Source organism: Lepisosteus oculatus, unplaced genomic scaffold (assembly GCF_040954835.1).
Source record: "Lepisosteus oculatus isolate fLepOcu1 unplaced genomic scaffold, fLepOcu1.hap2 HAP2_SCAFFOLD_589, whole genome shotgun sequence".
NCBI classification, from domain to species: domain Eukaryota; kingdom Metazoa; phylum Chordata; class Actinopteri; order Semionotiformes; family Lepisosteidae; genus Lepisosteus; species Lepisosteus oculatus.
The window spans coordinates 12,152-18,960 of NW_027168138.1; the positions used below are offsets into that span (position 1 = coordinate 12,152).

General features: G+C 43.7%; 2 long non-coding RNA genes across 2 annotated transcripts; both read right to left on the reverse strand.

Annotated features, from left to right (window-relative positions):
• On the reverse strand, window positions 1–2,511 carry LOC138231378 (uncharacterized). The gene is made up of 3 exons (XR_011186637.1): window positions 1,684–2,511; window positions 1,196–1,230; window positions 1–842 (listed from the first exon to the last, which is right to left on the reverse strand). It is a non-coding gene; the product is annotated as an uncharacterized lncRNA (long non-coding RNA).
• Window positions 2,512–4,906: 2,395 nt separating this feature from the next.
• On the reverse strand, window positions 4,907–6,566 carry LOC138231379 (uncharacterized). Its single transcript, XR_011186638.1, has 3 exons — window positions 6,400–6,566; window positions 5,805–6,262; window positions 4,907–5,127 (listed from the first exon to the last, which is right to left on the reverse strand). It is a non-coding gene; the product is annotated as an uncharacterized lncRNA (long non-coding RNA).
• Between the last annotated feature and the right edge of the window lie 243 nt (window positions 6,567–6,809).

A 6,809-nucleotide genomic window follows, 5' to 3' on the forward strand; every position in this document is an offset into this window, starting at 1 on the left:
TCATCCCACACCAACAAAAATATAGATTTTCAATACATGAGGACATTTTCTGGCAAAGAATTTACAAAGCCACATAACTACATATCTCTTCTCACAAAACAGAACAAACAACCCCCATCTTTCTCCTACCTCATTCTGTAGGAAATCCCCTCCCATGACAAAGGGCTTTCTGTGCAGGTACCAAAAAAGAGCGGCACTCAGCTAAACCAATCCCTCTTTTCCAAGTGAGTGGATGGCATTAGTTTTCCTTTTATTCATTTCTACCTTACGTGCTCAATTCAGTTTTACTCTACAGCCAATGCAAGATTTATATACATGTGTGCACCCATGCAAATAAATCATTGCATGACCTTTGAGTCTCTCAAACTCTGCTTTTCAAATGGCCTAGAATGTGCAAAACACTACAAAGTTACCAACTGCCAACTCTTTCTCCATTCCAGCACTAGAAGTCACTTTGTCTCCTCCCTGCCAGGTGGCTCAGGTGCTGAAGTTACAAGCCATGGTCCTAACAGCCATTACAAGGCAGGTGTGCAGAGATTCACTTAGAGCTTCAAGCAGCTCTTGTTGTACAACGAATAGCACCTGAACCTCTTTCCTGCCCACAATTAACCCACCAAAGACCTCCCTCCCTTTCTCTGCCTTTGTTGTTAGGAACTTCTAAAGCAGCTTTGATGCTCCTCTGATGAGTCCATTGGCTTCTGGAATTGGAACAGGCACATGATTCCCCAAGCAGATCTTGGCAGACAGAACCCACTACCCAGTCTGCTGCATCTGGGCTCCAGTCCTGGTGAACGTCCTCCCTTGGCAGCAAAGGCCTGGTCATACCCCAGACAGCAGAGAACCTCAAGAAAAAATAAGAAACTGGACTGAGTCCTCTGCACTAGTCAGAAATGGTCCAGCCAACATTCCCACTCCCAACACCAGTTTTGACCTAAACCGCCATAATGTTCAGTGCTACACCTTTTCAGGACAAACCAACAGAAAACCACCCTGAAGAGTGCAAAAGCAAAAACCCACGGTGCAGGGCTCCTACCACAGGGGAGAACTTCAGTTCTATTATCTTGTTTAAAACATAAGTACACAAGTTACAAATTACAGGTTCATCCTTCTCAAAACAGCCAGCTAACCAACTTATCCCTTTCCTCAACCCCAACAAACCCAAACAAAATAACCCAGAATGTTCTTGCCTGCTTACCCAGGACATAGATCCACTTGCTTCTCTTCCAATGCCTTATAAAGCGTGGAAACAGAGAAGAAATAGAACTGTTAAAATTACAAAATCAAAGATTCTCAAATATTCAATTCTCCATGAAATGAACTAAAGATAATGCACGGCTTTCAGATTATCCTACATTCCTCTGAGAACAGGGTCTTTCAAGTCCATTTTAAGTGTAAAAAATGATAAAAGTCAAGAGTAATATATGGCGTTTTTAGGATGTACTGCACTGTATGCTGCAACTCCCATGCACACACCAAAAGCTGCCTGCCCAATATACTCAACGTACCCCATTTAACGTGATATGCAGTCTACACTAATGTACCTGATTGTACCCAAATAAACCAACATATACCCATAGTACCCAAATGTACCCGATTAAAACCCCATGTACCCAGTGTGCTCATTATGCTCAAAATGCCCCATCTCTCTTCCTGGATGGAAAGGGACTCACCTGACCCACTCACCTGACTAGATCCTTTGATGTTACTGTTGACTTTGTCTTGGAACAAGCACCCCACTCCTCCAACAGATCTTCATGGAAAGGTCCCAGAGACCAGCACCATCTGTTCTCCACTCCTGGTGATAAAAGATCCTCCCTCTGGAGCAAAGGCCTGGTCAACCCTTCTGGCAGCAGAGAGCCTGAAAAGGAGAGAAATTTAGACCAAGTCCTCTGCACTTGTTAGAAACAGACAAGCCAGCATTTCTACTTCCAACATGGACACAGTGCAGCATCTGTCCAACACAGACCAACTGTAAAACACCCTGCAGAGAGCAAAGAGAAAACCCCCAGTCCAGGGCTCGTGCCACAGGGGGTGGGATCCATTGCAGTTCCTCCCCTGTGAGGAAATCAGTTCCTGTCCAACACCAATCAAGAGAACCTGGCTGACATGCTGTCTCCTCAAAGACATAACCAGCAAGAAGTCTGCAGTGGAGGAGGCTGCTGGTGCGCCAAGTCACTGTTGTACTGCAGTGTATCCAAAGTGATTTATTTACATGTGTGCACCCATGAAATAAATCACATACAAAACATATTCAGTATTTGAGCCAGAATGACAGCCAGTCAAGTGCATGTCAGTGTGGGAGTGCTTCACCCAAGCAGGGAACAAAACCCAGAAGATAGCCAAAAAGAAAAAAAAACATTTAGCACATTAAAGCATGACCTTATCCATCTGAAGATGTCCAAGAGCTTAACACAGCCTTCTCCAAAAGCACCTTTTCATGATGGGAAAAGAGTGAAACCCACCTCTGGTCCAGGGACCATGTCAAAAGACACTACCTTTGTACCTGCTCCAAGATCCACGGGCATCCAGGAATTTCAAGAAGGACAGCTTGCAGCATCTCTTCACTTTCTACTCTTCAAAGTGGAGGACTTAAATTCTCACAAATGGACATCAACAGGTCACACAGCTGGTATCCTTTTAGCCAGCCAGTGAGCTTCCTCTGAACAGGATTCTCCACTCCTGTCACTCCACACTGTGCTTTCAGATGGCCAGGGACTGGGAAGCACCGATCATTGCACTAGTCTCATTTACAAACACAATCAACACCACTACTGACCAGCCTCATAAAAAGAGTTTGAGTTGTACCTCCCCTCTACTTACCTTCAAACTCACCTTTATCTTGGCCAAAAAGTTGCACTGATTGGGTTAAGAGCAATAAGCAGATCAGCATTAAAGATGCAGGCTATGGTCCAAGAACTTCAGGCAGTGAGATGATTGGATTATCGACCACCAGTATTCCCACCTCACGCAGAGGTTTGACAGTTGTGGTTGATGAGAACTTTGAGCAGGTGGATCACCTCGCCTCAGGACAGAACTAGCCTCCTTTACTCAGAGCTGGGCCATCAAGCAGAATGGCATCATGGACTCCTAAAGTGGATAGACACTCCTCCAAACTGTCCATCACAGAGCAGCCAAGGTCAGTGATTCAGGCAATAGCTGAAAAATAGGCACAGCCTTCCGCTTCCTTATAGTTCCATTGACACAGCAGATTTCCAGGGAACCTCCGGATCCTGTTGCAATATTCCATTATGACAGTTGTCACCAGCTTGCTGGAATTCACATGCAGTGCAAAACAAAAAGGATTAAAGTTCAGATTCAAATTCAGTGCATCCATCTCAAAACGTACAGTTCAACTCAACTCTACCCCCAATCCTGACTGATCACTGATCCTAACCTTAACCACTGGCCTCTTACTGGCCCAAACAGAAACAATAACCCAAGTCCTTGCCCTGCTCACCCAGGACATAGATGCTCTTGCTTCTCTTCTTGACAGCAGCTTGGAAGCTTCCTAAGGCAAGACTTTGCTTCCCCCTCCCCACAAATACTCAGATCTTTAGGTCAATTTACAGAAGTTTAACATTCTCCACATTCCTATAACCAAGGAAATATGTTTCTTAATTCCATTTACAGTATTCCATGTGGACCTAGGGTACATACAAGCTAAATTAATGTACACCTAAAAACTATCAGTACTTCTACAAAAAAAGTAGTAACAAGTTTACAGTACAGCGAATTGACCTTAGAATTTTGTAAAGTTGTATATCCCATCAAAAAGTGGTGGACATTCACTTAAAAAAAAAGTCAACACACCTAAGGCTGCAGTACGTTTACAGTCAGTTTTACATAAAGAACATTTCAAGTCCCCCCCCCAAATTTGGGTTCCATAGCAGTACAAGACCAAAAACACCAACCATCTTTATTATTTAACAGCTGCAGCCTTGACTGGAACGCCATGAGGGGAAAGGTTTTAGAGCTTCAACATTTTAAACAATTGAAGTACAAAAGCACAGATAGCACTAAAACCCTATTGCTGGGCCACTGTATATAGATTTAAGCCTTCCAACCACATCATGTTTTCTACCATCAGAGAGATTACAGCTTGTACATATACAAACTTTTGGTAAAACTAAGCTTCACATTCACTACTCAGCTCCTTTAAATGTGTTCTAAAAATTGAACCAAATAGAAATGGTTTACTACCATAGTATCCTATACAGTCACAAGTCAATACACAGGAGCCAATGGCAAACCATGCAGTACTAAACAAAGCACAATTACACATCCAGAACAAGGGAGTCCTCCAGAAAAAGCACGTTTTCATACTGCTCTCTCCCTTCTCACAAGGCACAGTACACAACCAATTCCAGTCAGCATTGCAGGAAATTAGAAAAATACTGTCTCACTGGGTTAAATCAGGAAGTCTGCCTTACACTAGACAGGAGCATAGTTTCCCCCGTTTTACAATTTACTTAATTCACTTCTAAATTTCAGTCAATGTAAGATTTAGTTACATGTGTGCACCCATGAAATAAATCTTACATACTGCTGATTCTTTTCCAGTGGTACCATAATACAATTTAGCCATTTTTTTCCCAGTGCTTGCACAACACTTCCAATATTTGGCACTCATTTCCTCATTAACCAGTGCTTCTGCTAGGGGAATACTGCCATTAAGGCTAGAAAACCTACAAAGAACTCCAGCAGCTGCAGGCTAAACGAAGGCTTTAAAATCAGGGTCCCCTCCTACCTGGAACAGTCAGCTTTGGCTCAACCAGCCAGGTGGCTCAGGTGCTCCTGGAAACGGTCATCACAAAGCTGCTGTAAAGACCATCAGTCAGAACAGGAAGCTGTTCCTACCTTTAAAAGATGCTTAAGTGATTTCAAGCCCAAAGCTGCCCCACACGATCTCCCGTGGTCCCTTTTCCTGGTTGGTAGAGAACTCACTCAGCAACTGACTGGGTGCCCTGGCTGTTGTATTGGTTTAGAAACACTTAACTCCTCAAGCAGATCTTCACAGAAGAGAAAGCACCCAGTCTACAGTGTGCCACATCTGCATGTTATTCCTGGCAAATAAAGGTCATCCCTCTGGGAGCAAAGGCCTGGTCAACCCTTCCAACAGCAGAGAACCTGAAGTGGAGAAAGATTTAGATTTTGAGCCTCTACACTTAGAAACAGTAAAAAATTATTTACTTCTAGCTCCAGTTTTGTACTAAACTGCACAAATGTTCACAGTGCAGCACCTATCCAGGACAAACCAACAGGAAAAAACCCTGCAGAGAGCAAAGAGAAAACCCCACACTCCATGCTTGTTGCCACAGGGGAGGGATCCAGTGCAGTTCCTCCTGTGAGAAGCAGTTTCTGTGCCAACACCCATCAAGAGAACCTGGCTGTCATGCTGTCTCCACAGAGCCTTAACCAGCAAGGAGTCTGCAGTGTGCCAATTCACTGTTGTACTGCAGTGTATCCAAAGTGATTTACTTACATGTGTGCACCCATGAAATAAATCAAATACAAAGCAGTAATTCACTTTTTGAGAGCAAGAATGACAGCCAGTCAAGTGCATGTCAGTGTAGAAGTGCAGCACCCAGAAGAAAGTCAGGGGAAAAAAAAACACAAAAAGGCCTACACCTCATATTTAACACTCAAACATGATAGAAAATCACCAAAAGATTCCAAAATCTAACACTGGGCCTATTCTAATGGGTAAAAAAGCCCTCAATACTCATGAACTGGTTATTAAAAGCCACGTATATGGAAAATTAACCTACTCCAAGTGAAAAACATGATACAGGAGTGAAATTCACCTCTTCTCCAGGGACAGTGTCCTTCTAGACACTACCTTTGCAACTGCTCCAAGAAGCATGGGCATCCAGGAAATTCAAGGACTGCTTGCAGCATCTCTTCACTTTCAGCTGTTGAAACCACAAGACTTCAATACTTACAGGTGGGCATCAACAGGTCACACAGTGGGTATCCTTTTAGCCACCCAGTGACCTTCCTCTGAACAATTCTCCAAGCCTGTCACTCCACACTCCACATCTGTGCTTTCAGATGGCCAGGGACTGGGAGCTCTGTTCACTGCACTGTAGTTTAACTCACAACAATCAACACCACTGCTGACCAGCCTTATAAAAAGAAGCAGCTCTGTGCACAGAAGCCCAAGGTTTCCACAAACTGTTCTGACAAGATCTCAACTGGCTACTCCACCAGCATCCTCTCTCCAGTGACTGTGCTCATTGTCACGATCTTCTCAGAACAGCACCTGAAGGAGACAAGGGAAGCAAAACAGTGATGACCACCCCACTCCCACAGAGAGGGGACCAACACAAGTGCTGTACAGACTGATCCCAGCCTTCAAAGCCTCACACTAACCTTGACCTGTATCTCCCCTCTACTTACCTTCAGCTCACCTTGTTCACTGAGGGAAGCCCAAGAACACAAGCAGCACCACAGCTTTCTACACTCCAGCAGAGACAGAAGCACCAGCATGTTGGACAGAGTAGGAGAGGGAGTAGGTTCTTCCTTGTTATCCTAGTGAAACTGCTCAGTCAGGATATAAATCCTCTTTCTTGTTGCTGGTTTGAGACCTAGAGAAAAAAGTTTCAGTGTTTAGTAACAAGAGTTTCATACACTAAAATCAGAACCCACCTGTCACAGCTGTGATCATCTGTTTCACAACTCTTCAGAATCCTACAAGTAGAGGAAGAGACTCATTTCTATAGATGTTAGAAAATTTAAAATTGTCTCAACCAAAAGCAAATAGGAATTTCACAATAACCTTAACTTCACCCTATGCTTTCACAAACTTA